The following is a 17872-nucleotide window of genomic DNA, read 5'->3' as shown; positions in this document are numbered from 1 at the left end:
CACTCGTGTCTGTTGTGATGTTTCCTTGTTCATTCCGAATTTTAGTAATTTGAGTTTTCTCCCTCTTTCTCTTTGTTAGTGTGGCTAAGGGTTTATCAATTTTATTTATTTTTTCAAAGAACCAACTATTTTATTAATTTTTCTGATTGTTTCTTTTGTTTCGATTTCGTTGATTTCGTTGATTTCGGCTCTGATTTTAACTATTTCCTGTCTTCTACTACTTTTGGTATTGGTCTGCTCTTCTTTTTCTAGTGCTTTGAGCTGTAGTGTTAACTCGTTTATTTGTTGATTTCTACTTCTTTTTTGGAATGCACCCCATGAAATAAATCTTCCTCTAAGTACTGCTTTCATAGTGTCCCAGAGATTTTGATATGATGTGTCTTTGTTCTCGTTTACTTCTAAGAATTTTTTTATTTCCCTCCTGATGTCTTCTGTTATCCATTCATCATATAATAGTGTATTATTTAGTCTCCAGGTATTGGAGAAGTTTCTGTTTTTTTTTTCTGTCATTTATTTCTAATTTCAATCCATTATGATCTGATAGAGTACAAGGTAGTATCTCTATCTTCTTGTATTTACTAACAGTAGCTTTGTGGCATAAAATATGGTCTATTTTAGAGAAGGATCCATGTGCTGCTGAGAAGAAAGTTTATTCATTCTTTGTTGGATGGTATATTCTATATATGTCCGTTAAGTCTAAATTGCTGATTGTGTTGTTGAGATCTATAGTTTCTTTATTCAATTTTTGTTTGGACGATCTATCCAGTGGTGAGAGAGGTGTGTTAAAATCGCCTAGTATTATTGTGTTGTGGTCTATTTGATTTCTGGAATTGAGAAGGATTTGTTTGACGTACGTGGATGAGCCAATGTTCGGGGCATAGATATTTATGATTGTTATGTCTTGCTGATTTATGCTTCCCTTAAGCAGCATGTAATGTCCTTCTTTATTCCTTCTGACTAGTTTTGGTTTGAAGTCCACATTATCTGAGATGAGGATGGATACTCCAGCTTTTTTGCTGTGTCCGTGTGCATGGTATGTTTGTCCCCATCCTTTCACCTTTAGTCTATGGGTGTCTCTTTCTATGAGATGAGTCTCTTGCAGGCAGCATATTGTTGGATTTTTCTTTTTAATCCAATCTGCCAGTCTGTGTCTTTTGATTGATGAATTCAGGCCATTAACATTCAGGGTTATTATTGTGATATGATTTGTATTCCCAGTCAATTGACTCATATTTGTTTTTGACATGATTTGGTTTCTCCTTTATTTGGCTATTCCTTTAGGCTAGCGCCTCCTGTTGCTGATTTGCATCGTTGTTTTTCATCTCTTCCTCATGGAATATTTTGCTGAGAATGTTCTGTAATGCTGGCTTTCTTTTTGTAAATTCCTTTAGCTTTTGTTTATCATGGAAGGATCTTATTTCATTGTCAAATTTGAAGGTAAGTTTTGCTGGGTATAAGATTCTTGGTTGGCATCCATTTTCTTTCAGGGCTTGGTATATGTTGTTCCAGGCCCTTCTAGCTTTTAGGGTCTGGATTGAAAAATCTGCTGATCTTCTTATTGGTTTCCCTCTGAATGTAATTTGATTCTTTTCTCTCGCGGCCTTTAAAATTCTGTCTTTATTTTGTATGTTAGGTATTTTCATAATAATGTGCCTTGGTGTGGGTCTGTTGTAATTTTGTATGTTTGGAGTTCTATAAGCCTCTTGTACTTGGTTTTCCATTTCGTTCTTCAGATTTGGGAAATTTTCTGTTATTATTTCATTGAATAGATTGTTCATTCCTTTGGTTTGTTTCTCTAAGCCTTCCTCAATCCCAATAATTCTCAAATTTGGCCTTTTCATGATATCCCATAGTTCTTGGAGATTCTGTTCATGATTTCTTACCATCTTCTCTGTTTGTTCAACTTTGTTTTGAAGGTTAAATATTTTGTCTTCAATGTCTGAGGTTCTGTCTTCCAGGTGTTCTATCCTATTGGTTATGCTTTCTATGGAGTTTTTAACTTGGTTTATTGTTTCCTTCATTTCAAGGATTTCAGTTTGGTTTTTTTTCAGTATCTCTAACTCTTTATTGAAATGATCTCTTGCTTCCCATATTTGGTCTTTTAACTGTTGATTGGTGCGATCATTTAATGCCTGCATTTGCTCTTTCATCTCCTCCTTCAATGCCTGCATTTGCTCTTTCATCTCCTCATTAGCTTCCCTGATCGTTTTAATTATGTACATTCTGAACTCCCTTTCTGACATTTCTTCTGCTGTGCTGTCATTGGGTTTTATTGATGTAGTATCTAGGTTTGTTTGGGACATTTTCTTCCCTTGTTTTCTCATAATGGTCAGTTGTCAGTGGGACCCTGAGATATTGCAGTTTTCCACTATTGGCTTATAGTGTCCCAGTAGATTTCCAGTGTATCACCTCCCAGCCTTCAGTAGCCTGATGTCTTGGAGGAATCTGATAAAGCAGCTCATTCGAAGAATACTGCCCCTAGCCCCCTACTGGTTCCACGTTTTGGAACTGGCTCTGTGCGGAAATGCTCTCACTGTGGGCCTGCACCGTGCAGCTGGCCGTGTGGGAAGAGCCCACTGCCGGAGTGTGGAAGACTACCTTGGGAAGACTCAAGCTGCCCTGCCCGGCTCTGCTAAGTCACCTCTATCTGGGCCTGCCACCCGGGCTGAGCTTTACCCAGTGGGCAGACTCACCCGTGGCTCCACTTCAGTCCGAGTCTCTCAATGCCTCCCCTTCTTAACTCCTGGGTTGTGGAGCAACCGGGGGTGCAGTCTCCCTCTAGGCCGCCATCTTGGATCGCCCCGTGAAGAGAGCCCGCAGCCGGAGTGGGCAGAGCCGCCTGAAGAGGTCTCCGGCTGCCCTGCCCTTATCCCTGAGGCTGATTGCAGATCGAGGCTCTCCGCTGGTTCTTTGCAGGAGTACACTGCACTGCAGCGGCTCCGGGACTCGGAGCCTGCTCTGTTCAGACAGGCTCTCACTAGCGGGCCCGATCCGTTCCGAGAACCTGGAGAAGCTGGCTGTGTGGGCGGGGCCCACCGCCGGAGTGTGCAGGACTGCCTGTGGATGACTCTAGCTGCCCTGCCCGGCTCCGATAAGCCACCTCTATCTGGGCCTGCCACCCGGGCCGAGCTTTACCCAGTGGGCAGACTCACCCGTGGCTCCACTTCAGTCTGAGTCTCTCAATGCCTCCCCTTCTTAACTCCTGGGTTCTGGAGCGACTGGGGGTGCAGTCTCCCTCTAGGCCGCCATCTTGGATCGCCCCGTGAAGAGAGCCCACAGCCGGAGTGGGCAGAGCCGCCTGAAGAGGTCTCCGGCTGCCCTGCCCTTATCCCTGAGGCTGATTGCAGATCGAGGCTCTCCGCTGGTTCTTTGCAGGAGTACACTGCACTGCAGCGGCTCCGGGACTCGGAGCCTGCTCTGTTCAGACAGGCTCTCACTAGCGGGCCAGTTCCGTCAAGAATGGTTTTAGATAGCATCAACCCATTTGACTTTGGCCTTGCCTATAACTGGATCTTAGAAATTTCTGACAGTGTTATGCACTAGCTGTCACATGTATTTTTATTGCACTGTTACTGTGCTTTTTAGGAATGGTTTCATCCAACTGAATAAAAAAAGCAAGATGGCCACATGAAGCTACACTATTTTGTGGATCTTTCTTCTCAAAAAGAAGATAGCTAATAAGTTAATATCAATTAAAGGATTGCATTCTGCCAGCCTGGTGACACATGCCTACAATCCCAGCAACTTGGGAGGCCAAGGCAGGAGGATTGCAAGTTCAAAGCCAACCTTAACTTAGCGAGGCCCTAAGCAAATCAGCAATATCCTGTCTCTAAATAAAATATAAAAAACTGGACATATGGCTCAGTGGTTAAGCGCCTCCAGGTTCAATTCTGGTACTAAAAAAAAAAAATGCATTCTATGTGTCCAGTCGTATATTAATTGCTAATTTTTGATGCCTAATTAAAACTTTTTAAAGCTTTTTAAAGAGTATTATTATAATAGAAAATGCTGGAGTTCACTTTTACATAATTATACAAACAGGGAATGTAGTTTGCTCCAACTTGGTCCCCAGTATATCCCTTTTCCCTTCTCTCCCCCTTCACTGTTCCAATCTTTCTTCTATTTATTTATAGTTTTGTTTTGATTAGGGCATTATGAATACACATTAAGGTGAAATTCACTATGATATATTTATATATGTACGTAAGAAAGTTTGGTCAGATTCATTCCACTCTTTCTCCTTCTTCTCATCCCTCTTCCCTCCCCCACAATTCTCTTCTATTTCACAGATCTCCTGATCTCTAATTTATTTTCATGGACTCTGATCCTTTTTATGTCTCCTGTTTATTTATTTATTTGATACTGGGTATTAAACCCAGGATTACCTTACCACTGAGCTACACCCCCTGCCCTTTCTACTTTTATTTTGAGACAGTGTCTCACTAAGTTGCTTAGAGCCTTGTTAGTTTGCTGACGCTGGCCTTGAACTTACAATTCTTCTCCCTCAGGTGCCTAAGTTGCTCTAAATATGCGCGTGCACCACCATGTCTTGCTCCTTTTTTCATTATTTTGGTTTAGCTTCCACATATCACAGAAAATATTCAACCCTTAAATTTCTGGGTCTCACTTATTTCACTTAGCATGATGTTCTCCAATTTCATCCATTTACCAGCAAGAGCTATAATATGATCCCTCTTTACGACAGAGTAAAACTCCATTTTGAATATATACTGGATCTTCTTCATGCTTCTCTTGGGGGCACCTAAGCTGATTCCATAGATTGAATATCGTGAGGTATGCTGGTGTAAACATTGATGAAGCTACATCCTGATACTATGCTAATTTTAGATCATATATATATGTATATACCAAGAATTTGGATAACTGGGTCATACGATGGTTCTATTCCTAGGTTTTTGAGGACTCTTCATACTGCTGTCCAGAGTAGTTGTACTAATTTGCAGTTCCATCAACAATGTATGAGTGTAACTCTCCTTCAACATCCTTACCAGCATTTATTATTAATTGTGTTCTTGATAATTATCATTCTGATTAGAGTAAGATGGAATCTCAATATAGTTTTGATTTGCATTTTGTTGTTTGATAGAGATATAAAACATTTTATCATGTATTTATTGGTCATTTGTAGTTCTTCCTTTGAGTAGTATTCTTTAGTTCTTTTGCCAACTTATGAATTAGTTTATTTTTAGGGTGGTTTAAGTTTTTTGAGTACTTTATATATAATGGATATTAATCTCTTATCTGAGGATCAGGTGGCAAAGATCTTCTACAATTCTCTAGGCTCTCTCTTCAAAATCTTAATCATTTCCTTTACTGAACCTTTTTTAATTTTCTGCCATTTGACTTATTGATTCTGGGTTTTATTCCTTATGCTTTAGGAGCCTTCTTAAGGAAGTCTATGCCCATACCAATATGGTAGAGTACTGAGCCAATGTTTTCTTCTAGCACACTGTTTTTGTTACTGTAGTATAATTTGAGATCTGGTATTGTGATGCTCCCAGCATCATTTTCTTGCTCATCATTGATCTTGTTTTCTTATTCTTCACAATGAATTTCTAGTTCTATGATGACTCTCATTGGTATTTTGATTGAGGTTGCATGGAAAATTTATAGTACTTTTGATAGTATGACCATTTTCAAAATATCAATTCTGCCTATTCAAGAACATGAGAGGTCTTTCCATCTTCTAATTTCTTCTTCAATGCCTTTCTTCAGTGTTCTATAGTTTTCACTGTAGAGTTCTTTCACCTCCTGGGTTAGATTTGTTCCCAAATATTTTTTGAGGTTATTGTAAATGGGATAATTTTCCTAATATTTTTCAACAGATTTGGTATTGAAATATAGAAAGCCAATTGATTTATGTATGTTGATCTTATATTGTGTAACTTTACTAAATTTGCTTATCAGCTCTAGAATTCTTTTGGTGGATATTTTGTGTCTGTTAAATACAAGATCATGTCATTGGAAAACAGAGACAACTTGACCTCTTCTTTTCCCATTTATATCCCTTTAATTTCTTTCTCTTGACTGAATGTCTTGGCCAGAGTTTCAAGGACTATGCTGAAAAGAAGTGGTGACCCTGGGCATTCTTGTCTTGTTCCTGTTGTTACATAGAAGAAATGTTTAGTTTTTCCTCCATCCACTATAAAGTTGGCCTTTATTTTATCAATGTTGAGATAAATTTCTTCTATTTCTAGTTTCTCTAGTGTATTCAATATGAATGGGTGTTGGACTTTGTCAAAAGCTTTTTCTGCACCTATCGAGATAATCATGTTATGTACTGAATTACATGTACATATTTGTGCATATTGAACCAAACCTGCATCCCTGGAATGAAACCAACTTCATCTTGGTACACTGTCTTCTTAATGTGTTTTCAAATTTAGTTTGTCAATATTTTATTAAGATATTTTACATGTATGTTCATCAGATATTGGCCATGTTCCCTCCTTTTCTATTTCATGGAATAATTTCAGGAGGATTAGTATTGTTTCTTCCATGAATATCAGATAGAACTTGGTTGACTGTCCCTCTGGTCCTGGGCTTTTCTTTGATGGAAGACTTTTAATAGCTGCTTCAATTTCTTTACTTGGTATTTGTGTGTTTATGTTTTCTATAACTTCATGGTCTAATTTGGAATTTGTCAATATTATCCAGATTTTACAGCTTAATGGATTATAAATTTTCAAAGAAGTTTCTGATAATTCTCTGGATTTCAAAAGTGACTGTGGTAATAATTCAATTTTCATCACTAGTTTTATTTGGGTCTTCTCTCTCTCTTTTGTTTAACTTGGTTAAGGTTTTATTACTCTTGTTTATCTTTTCAATGAACCAACTCTTGTTTTTATTCTCAGCTTCATTAATTTCAGCTATGATTTTATTTCCTTTTTTTCTAATTTGGGTATCACATTGTTCTTTTAATAGGGTATTGGTGTATAAAACTAGATTATTTAAGTATATATTTCTATTTGTTAGTGTAAGAACTCAATGCTATAAATTTTCCTCTTAAAACTGCATTCACACTGTCCTAGAGTTTTTTTTTTTATCTTAATCTCCTTTTCAAAAAATTTTTATATTCCTATCCCATCCCCATTCATTAATGAGCTATGCTCAGGAAAGAATCTTACAAACTGATTATTATTGATGTTTAAACTATTTATGGCAACTAATATAGCCTGTTGTCCTTTTTAAATTTTAATTTTACAGACTGCATTTTGATTTCTTGTACACAAATGGGGTACAACTTTCCATTTCTATGGTTGTACATGATGTGAATTCATGTCATTCCTGTAATCACACATGTACATAGGGTAATAATGTCCACTATCTTTCCTTCTCCTGCCCCCTCCCCCCATTTCCCTCTACACAATCTGAAGTTTCTCCATTCTTCTCTTATCTCCCACCCTCCCTCTGTTATGTATCATCATCCACTTATCAGAGAAAACACTCAGCCTTTGGTTTTTTGGAATTGGCTTATTTTACTTAGCATGATATTCTTCAACTTCATCCATTTACCTGCAAATGCCATAATTTTAATCTTCTTTATGGCCAAATAATATTCCATTGTGTATACATATGACAGTTTCTTTATCCGCTCATCTATGGAAGGGCATCTAGGTAGGTTCCACAATCTAGCTATGTAAATTGAAGTGTCATAAACATTGATTTGTTGGGGAGGATGTGGGGAAAAAGACACACTCATACATTGCTGGTGTAGTTGCAAATTGGTGCGGCTACTCTGGAAAGCAGTGTGGAGATTCCTCAGAAAACTTGGAATGTACCCAAATTTGACTCAGTTATCCCACTCCTAGGTTGATACCCAAAAGACTTAAAGTCAGCATACTATAGTAACACAGCCATATCAATGTCCCAGAGATTTTGATATTTTATATCTCTATTCACATTTGTTTCTGAATTTTTTAAAATTTTGCTCCTGGTTTCTTGTCAAATTCATTACTCATTCCAGAATATAATATTTCATGTCCTGGTGCTGGAATGGTTTCTGTTTCTTATCTTCTCATTGGTTTCTAACTTCAACCCATTACAATCTGATAAGATACAAGAGGTTATGTCTGATATTTTTTGTATTTGCAAAGATTTGTTTTGTGTACTAAAATATGATCTATTTCAGAGAATGCTATATATGACATTGAGAAGAAACTGAATTCAGTTTTTGAGAGATAAAATATTCTATAAACACCTGTTAGATTAATTTGATTAATAATTTACTAATTTTTTTTAGTTCTGAAAAATTGTACTTAGTTTCTGTCTGGAAGATCCATCTAATTGTGAAAGAGAAGTGTTGAAATCACTTATTATGCTCTATTTGATTCTTCATATTGAGAAAGTAGTGTTATATTTCAACCATTATTTGAAACAAATATTTTCAATCATTGTATCTTGTTGTTGGATACTTACTTTAACTAGTATGAAGTGACCTTCTTTGTCTCTTTTGTTTAATTATGAATTTAAGGGTATTTTGTCTGCTATGACAATAACTACCTCTGCTTACTTTCAGTTTTCATCTGCATGGTATATTTTTTCACATCCTTTCATCTTCATTCTGTGAATGTCTTTGTAAGTTGTCTCTTGTAGTAGTCAATGTGTAATTGGATTTAAAAAAAATATGTGTTTTAAATGAAGATTTTAGACCATATAAATTCAATATTATTATAGAGAGGTGATTTTTTTTTACTGCCATTTTATTTATTTCCAATGTTTAATTCAGACTTGAATCTTCTTTGACTACTCTTTATATATATACATTTCTTATTGTTTCTTTTTGGTTATACATAGTAATAGGATTCATTCTGACATAATTAAATGCATAGAACATAATTTGCTCAGATTCATTCCCCAGTATTTCCCCTTTCCCTCCACTCCTCTCTTTCTTCCCTTCCCTCTATTCTACTAATCTTCCTGATGTCTACTTTTAGATTTTTTTTTTAATTCATGTCTTGTGGATACACATGATAATGAGAATCACTGTGGTATATTCATGTGATGTACGTAGAAATGTCAGGTTAGATTCATTCTTCTGTTCTTCCTTTATCTAGTCTCATCTCCTGTTAATCCCATCAGTCTCCCTTCTTTTTGGTGGAATACCTTGCCTCCTTTCCATTTCTCACTTTCTCCTTTTTTCTTTTATTCCCTTCATATTTTGGTCAGCTTCCATATATCCTAGAAAACATTCAACATTTAGATTTCCGATTCTGTCTTATTATAGTTGGCATGATAGTCTATAGTTCTATTCACCAGCAAATGCCCAAATTTCATTCTTCTTTACTCCATCATGTATATATACCACATTTTCTTAAACCATTCATCTGCTGAAGGCTACTTTAGCTGAACCTATAGCTTGGCTATTGTGAATTGTGCTGCTATTAACATCAATATGACTGTGTTACTATAGTATGCTTATTTTAGATCTTCAGACTATTATAATGCAATGTATTCCTATGCTGGTTTATATTTTTATTTCTTCTACATGAAATATTTCACTAAATATGTTTTATATTGCAGTTTTACTGGTTATGACTTATTTTTATTTTTTTTTTTGTTTTAGATGAATACAATGTCTTTATTTTAGTTATTTTTATGTGGTGCTGAGGATCAAACCCAGTGCCTCACACACAGTAGGCAAGTGCCCTAACACTGAGCTACAATCCCAGTCCTGGTTACAAATTCTTATTATCTCTGTTTATCATGAAGGATTTTTATTTCATCTTAAATTCTGAAGGATACTTTTGCCATTTATAATAATCTTTTTTGGCACCTGTGTTCTTTCAGGAATTGTATATATTATTCCAAACCCTCCTGACTTGTAAATCTGGTTTGAAAAATTAGTTGAAACATGAACTGATTTACCTTAAAATGTGACCTTCCATTTTTCCTTGCAGATTTTAAGAAAAATAAAAAGTTATACTCTATTTATGTAAGATGTATCAAAATGCATTCTAGCATCATATATAATTACTTAGAACAAAACTAATTAATTAAAAAACTGCTGTCCTTATTCCATGAATTTGAATCTTCACTATAATTAGCTGTGGAGAGGATAATTTTGATCTGAACTACTTGGAGTTTTATATGCCTCTTGTATTTGGATATTAATCTCTTTCCTAAGATTTGGGAAATATTCTGGTATTATTTTATTGTAAAGATTGCACATTCCTTTAGTTTGGATTTATTCCCTTTTTTATGCCAGTGATTCTTAAAGTTGGTCTCTTAATGTTATCCCAATTTTCTTGAATATTCTTGTCATGGTCTCTTAACATTTTTTCTTTATTTTTTTCCTCATTTTCAAGAAGATATACTTTGTCTGCAAGGCCTGAACATCTATCATCAAAGTGGTCTAATCAATGGTGATCTTTTCCATTGAATTTATAATTTGATTTATTAAGTCTTTGATATTCTGGTTTTCCATTTTTTCTTTTATGGACTTTTTTATCTCTTTATCAAAATGATATTTCAATTCCTTTATTTTAATCTCAAATTTCATTCCTTACATCTTCTTTTAGCTAGTTGAAAAATTTCTAGATTATTTCTCTAGCAATTATTCCACTGTTGTGGCAGTGGGGTCAGTTTTGAAGGTGTGGGCTGTTTCAGGTGTTTTTCCCCTTTGCTTTTTCATAGTCTTTCCATGTCTACACATTTCTTTTGATTGTCACTCATTCTTTTATGCAAGGGACTTTTCATAAGCTTCCTTCTCTTAAGATATCCAAACTGGAAGAATATCCAGGTATTGATACTTTCACTTGGTAAGTGTTCTCTGGTTTTCCCAGTATCAGTACCACACTGTGAGAAGACAATTTACTCTGTTCACTACAATCACATCAGAGCAAAAATCACATAGTATTCAACCCATGAAAACCCAAACTTGATGCTGTTCTCCACAGCTCCCCTAATCCATGTATAAACTTATAATAAAGTTCTGGAATTGGTTAGAAAATTAATTATTAAATATATTAAAATTGCAAAAACATTATAGGAGTTGAAAACAAAGGAGATAAAAAATGGACCAAAGAGACTGCAAAAGAAAAAAGAAAACAATAATACACACTAAAGTTACAAGAAGAAAAATATGGATGGGGGGTGATTTGAGTCTGTAGCGGGTAATGTAAGAGGAAAGGAAGATAAGAAGAGCAAGTGTTAACCTGAGCTAGGAAAACAAAGATAGAAAACAATTCCAGTTAATGTTTGAAATCATTAGAAAAAATACAACATACTGGTTTAAGGGCAGAATAGGGTAACAACAATCCTTACAAAGTGAAAAGTGATATAAATATGATCGAAGTTGTTCTTAAATCTTTTTATAGTAAACCATGCCAAGATGAAAAAATTATTATCAAGTATTCTTTTGGATTTCATCAGAATTAGGCACCTTTAGAGCAAGTCCATCAAACTTTGGTTTGGAATATCCCCAGAGGTTATGAGGCACAGGAATCACTCTGTAGTTTTTATGGGCCTCACACAATCTAGTTCTTATTTGTCTACCTTGGGACCTGAGGCTGGATGCTTTGAGTGTGCCATGATGTGTCTGTTGACTATTTCTATTTGTGCAGGAGATTATGATACAGGGTCATGGTCTGTCATTCTGACTGTTATAGGTCACTATGCTCTCGCTGCCCTACACACGTTCTCTTCAAAGTTGCATACAGTGTGGTGACTGTCTTGAAGTCTGATTCCCATGGTTGTGAGTTCTGTTTGAGTGATCTGTGGTCTAGAAAATACCCTGCCTCCCAACAAACACAGATTGCCAGGGCATTTTGCCTGGATTCTAGTTTCCACTGTTCAAGGTTTTCAACAACAGGTGCCACTCCCCTCCACAGAATGGGACAGAGACATCTGTCCCACCCCTGTCCAAACACCCACCTGTTGTGTTTGTGAATCTGGTGTGGTCTCTCTCCACTTCACAGGATGGAAATAATATTTCCACCTGGTTCTGAGCTCTCACTTCCCATCACTGTGAATCACAGACATCCTTTCCATCTTTCCTGTGTTCCCAGGGATTTGGAGGCTGTATAAAATGCTGGATTAAGCTAGCATTTCCCAGGATGGGTCTGATCCACCCACTCCCCTTGTTTGAATTGAAGGACAGGGGATTTCAGCAAATCTGAGCTAATAGTGATCCCTTTTCAAGTTCCTTCTAGACAGATATTGAGACATCCCACTACAGGGATACTCCCTCAGGTTTTATTTGTTGCTACCTGAAGTTGATTTAAGGGTGGCTGGTCAGCTATGGGTTCCACAAAATTGCTGCCATGTACAGCATAACTTTCTGTACATATTTGGGTTAAATTGCTTAGTCATCTTCAATGACCCCACTGCTTGTATTGCATTTTATTTGGTCTGTTATTCTTTCCAGAGCTCTTCCTCCACATGAGGCATTTTCTGGCCTTATAGGTGCCCAAAATTTTCCATAAGGATTTTCCATCACCTGTGTGCCAGGGCAACCTCAGTCTTCTGTACAAAGGAAACAGGTACTAGAGATGTATGCCAGGAATGAAAATTACAAAGATGCCTAGTTAAAATTTTGATTACTACATTCTTATAGAAATAGAGATTTGATCTTATCATTTATTTCAGAAGAAGAATAAAATTCAGAATTCACTCTCTAGAATTATTTATGGCTCTACTTAGTTCAAAACAAATTATAAATTACCTAAATTAAAAATAATTTGTGTACAGTTATGCTTTCTTTACAACATACTTTGTCTCCGATATGATCAGGCATATAAAAGAAAAAGTCTTTATATTTTATTTTTAGATATAATCCCCAAATTAATTGTATTAGCAAGTAGACACTTTTGAAATAATTTTTCCATATAATCATAGATGAGTATAATATTCTAGATGCTATAATAAAAATCTTTGAAAATTTTCAAACAAGATTGATTCTGATGTATCATAATTTTAAAGTACCTAATTTTTATGAAAATCATATGAAAATTGAGTTCTGTTACTAAACTTTGTCATAAATTAAATGCAATTCATCAAATAAATGTTCCAAAGGTATAATATTTTAATATTGACTGGATGTAGTCTACACTCCTATCTCTCTCTCTCTCTCTCATATATATATATATATATATATATATATATATCCTATCTAAATGTCTAAAGTATTTTAATTAAAGTCAGAACATTGATCGCATTTGCCATAGGTTTGAAATATCTGAGACATTTCAATTCCTAGGAAACCTGTAAGGAAGAGGAATTTCTTAACAGAGAGAACTCCTTAGAGAGATATATTAATTAGTCCCTGGCACTATTTCAAGAGGCAAATCTCCTTTAGAAGTTTTGAGTCTTAGGATTCAGTAACAAAGACATTGTCATTCAATGGGAGTATTTCTCAAAGAATCAAAGAAGAGTACCTGCCTCAGAATTTTCTGGGGTGTCAAAAAAATTCAAAATTTCCTCTCCAAATTGTTCAGTCAGAATCAATGAGTGGATGGCATAAACAAATAGCCCAAATGACCTTACAAATAAGGACAATTATAAGAAGTAAGTCTCTCAAATTTCCATAGAATTGGAGTATTCTCACGTACGCCTTCTTATTTTAGAGATTACAAATAAATACTTCCAAGATGCTTCTAAGGTATGAATAATGACAGTATTCAAACATTTAAAACCTGACAGCATCTAAAGATAAAACTAAAATAATTAATGCATTAATTCTTTTACAGTCCCAAGTAAAATACCCAGTCATTAGCTTAAAGTGAAGATAATGCTGTGAAGAATCTCAAAAGTAACAAATATATGATACTTCCCAACATAATGCTTCTAGTACTTAGCAATGAGCCTCTTGTCAACTAATATTTGTTGCATTAAAAGTGCTCGCTTATGCAACACATATACTAAAATTGGAAAAATTCAGGCAAGATTAGCATGGCCTTTGCCCAAGAATGACATGCAAATTCACAAAGCATTCCAAATACATATTTTTTTAAAGTGAGTAGAGTGGAGTGAAGGGAGGGAAGGGGGTATGGAGGTAGAAAGGATGGTGGAATGAAATCAGCAATATTATGCTGTATACGTGTATGATTAGATGACCAGTGTGACTTTGCACCATGTACAGCCAGAGGAAGCCAGAGGAATGAGAATTTGTGCTCCATTTGTGTACAATGTATAAAATGCATTCTACTGTCATGTATAACTAATTAGCACAAATTTTTAAAAAGTGGCATAAAAATACACCACAGAAATAAAATATAACTTTGACATTGATTGACTCAGAGGCTTTGGATAATTTCTTTGTCTACTGATCTTGTATAGCAAAGGCACTTCTAGAGATAGAATTATACTATCTAATTTTAAAAATAAAAATTAAGTTTAATTCACTGAGATACCATTAAATTATACTCCAGAATACTTAGGTTCTCAAAATATAAGTTTTGAAAGGTGCTTACATCTTAGAGTTAAAACAAACTTGAGAAGAAAACATGCATAATTATATAGAATTGGTTTAATCATTAATTTGCTAGCTATCTCCTGTATATTTAAAATCTAAGTTTATAACCAAGGACTTTCATTCAAAAATTAGATTAAAATAACATTAATCTCTTGATATAGTATTAAGAGTTTTTTCTGTTTTTTTTTTTCTATGAGAAAATATGTCACATTTTAACCATCTGTAACTTATACAGTGCAAAGACAAGTATCTCATAAAAAATTGTATAAACTAAAAAAATATAATCAGCATTTTGTAATGATGTTTAAATCCAAATCCCTGCTCTTTTGCAAAAGGTGATTAATGATTATCCACAGAAATAAAGAACATATTGAAGCTGCTGCTACTCATCACACACAACTGAAAATAGCAACTTTTTCCTTCATAAATAACTTTTATCACTATATCCACAAAATATTATAGGGTATTGTTTTCTTTCAATGCATTTCTTCATTGCTCTGTTCCAAAATGTTAAAGCAAATTACTCCTCCAAATTAAATATTTCTATAGAATTATATGCTCCTAATCAGAACTGTGAGGTAGTCCCTAGTACAGTATCATCAACCCTTGTAACAATCTTTTCTTTCCTCTAGATTTAATTATTTTATATACTTAAACAGTAATATATATACACAAACCAACATGCATTTTAAAAATGTGTAAAAAGAAAAAGCAGCATAGAAAAAGAAACTAAAAAGCAACGTAGAAAAAGAAAATAAAACTACACATTAACTAAGCCCCTGCTATGCATAAGCCCCTATTTGTTATGCAAATGCATATGAAACACAACCTTTTTAAAACTTTGTCCTACTGTGACAAAAGTACTTACGAAAAGTTGAACAAATGAATTAATCATGAATATATAAACCTGAAACACTTTTCCTTTCCTTCACTGCCTGAATATTTTAGTCCTATTTAGTAGGTACAGAAGAAGACAAGGACATTTACTTAGTGGGACTGTTACTCCCAGATACAATACATGCCAGTAATAATTTTAAACTAAAAAATGATAATGAACTTCAAAAGACTGAATGCAAGCTAGTTTGAGAGTAATATCCCTTATGGTGAAAATGTGGGAAGATTTCCAACAGTCCAACAAATAGAAAGATAAAAAGTAGTTATACCAGTGAAACTCCACATCATGTACAACCACAAGAATGGGATCCTCATTAAAATAAGTTATACTCCAAGTATGTATAATATGTCAAAATACACTCAACTGTCATGTATATCTAAAAAGAAAAAAATAAAATATATATATTTTTGAAAAGTAGTTATATCTCTTGTGGAGGGGTAGGATTAACCTACTACACACAGCACGACAGGTGGTGGGTGGACAGTAGCACTTAAAAGGCCATTTCTTTAAGATTCGGTGACAGAGTGCATGCCTAAAAATGAGGCTAATTAGATAATTATTCTTAATCTTCTCACCATCATTCTAGCAAGTGTTAATGAGATATTGGTTGGAATACTGCCTGGAGAATCACAAAAAACAAATTCTCCCTGACAAAAGGAAGGCACAATCAAGATTGGAATCAACAATGAAAAAATGAGCTCAGGTGAACCATTCCACTCCTTCAATATATCTTATCACTAGAGAAATTTAAAGCCTGTAATGTACTAAGGATAACCATAGCAACGGTATCAGCTCATTCTTTACTTAAATAACATGGAATCTAATAACAAAGGCCTAATAAAGAAAATATATGCACATTGTTAAGTATAAAAATAATTATTTCAGTATTTACTGCCCTTTCTAGCATGTCTGGCTTTCACACAATGTATTAAGAATAATAAAAAAAAGAAGAAAAATGCACTTTATAAAAAGACTTGGTTATTGATAAAAATGTTGATATTGTTTCAAATAAGATTTAGAATAATAATAATGACTATGTTTATCTTAACATAGAAATTATGAAAACACCTTCAATGAGTTCATTGATAATGCAAACATATCTGAAGAAATTATCAGTGAATGTGAAGATAGAGCACTAAAATAGTCCAAATTGGGACACAAAGAGACAGAAAAAGTGTGAGTTGGAGGTTGGGGATGTGATAGAGCTTTAAAAGGAAAATATCAAAAATTCCAAAATAGGTACAATTACCCACCCAGAGAAAGAAAAGATAGCAGATAAGAAAAAATATACTTCGATAATGACTAAGATTACAAAAAATATGACAAACTTCAAAATTTAAGATAGAAAAAGATCAGAGTATATCAAGCAGTATGAATTCACAAATATATATTTTAAAATGTTATAACCAGAGGATAAAAAGTAGAATTATGTGTATCAAAACAGATAAGAATAAGAATTACAACTTTGTTATAGAAAATTTGAAGTTAGAAAATAATTGAGTATAAAGTAGAACAAAATATGAAACCTGTCAATCCATAATGTTAATCAGTGAAAGTATCTATTGACACTAAAAAGGAAATGAAGGCTTTTGCAGAAAAATAATTGAGGAATTTCACTGATAAGCAGTTCTAACCTAATCTACTAGATTCAAGAAGAATATGATAGGGTTGGGGTTGTAACTCAGTGATAGAGCACTGTGGCATTTATGAGGCCCTGGGTTCGATTCTCAACACCACATATACATAAATAAATAAAATTAAAGGTCCATTGACAACTAAAAAATATTTTAAAAAAGACAAAGAAGATAAAAGTCAGAGACTTGAACCTACATAAATTAATGAAGATGACTATAAATGGATTAAATAAAGGTAAAATTAAGCATTTTTGTTATTTATCATCATTCTAAAATTTAACTAACAAATATTGACTGTTATTAGTTTTGTTGCTTTAAAATATAACAAAATATGTGGACAATATCTTTGTTTCAGTTATTTTTTAGTACAATTGAATAAACATTTTTAATTACTTATACATACAAAACAAAATATGACAAAAATAGAACAAAGGATAAGAGGGATAAAGTGAACCAACACTATTATAAGTTTCTTACAATATGCACGTGTGGTACATTATTTGTAGATACTGAAAACCTTTGGTTTTAGCTTAGATTTAAATAGAGATTAGAAGGGATCATTGATATTCTCATTACAAAATTTGGGCAAACTGAAAATCAATAAAGTTCCTTGCAATCATTGGAGAATTGAGAATTCAGGGTATAGGGGTAAATAAATAAATGTTAATCTAAAAATTAAACTTACCCTCTGGCGGAGTGCACTGGCACACATTTTTATCCCAGAGGCTCAGTAGCTGAGGCAAGAGGACTGCAGTTTCAACCAGCCTCAGCAACTTAGCAAGGTGCTAAGCAACTTAGTGAGACATTGTCTCAAAAAAAAATGATTAAAAAAAATGGCTGGAGATGTGTTTCAGTGGTTATGTGTCCCAAGGTTCAATACCTGGTACAAAAAAAAAAAAAAAAAAAAAA

General features: G+C 34.4%; 1 non-coding gene across 1 annotated transcript; it reads left to right on the top strand.

The window, feature by feature from the left end:
* Positions 1-13856: 13856 nt before the first annotated feature.
* Positions 13857-13963, top strand: LOC124972718 (U6 spliceosomal RNA). Its single transcript, XR_007106511.1, has one exon. It is a non-coding gene; the product is annotated as a U6 spliceosomal RNA (small nuclear RNA).
* The last annotated feature ends 3909 nt before the right edge of the window (positions 13964-17872 follow it).

The sequence above is a fragment of the Sciurus carolinensis genome, chromosome X, assembly GCF_902686445.1.
Source record: "Sciurus carolinensis chromosome X, mSciCar1.2, whole genome shotgun sequence".
In the NCBI taxonomy this organism is placed as follows: domain Eukaryota; kingdom Metazoa; phylum Chordata; class Mammalia; order Rodentia; family Sciuridae; genus Sciurus; species Sciurus carolinensis.
This window is presented reverse-complemented; position numbering and strand designations above follow the sequence as displayed.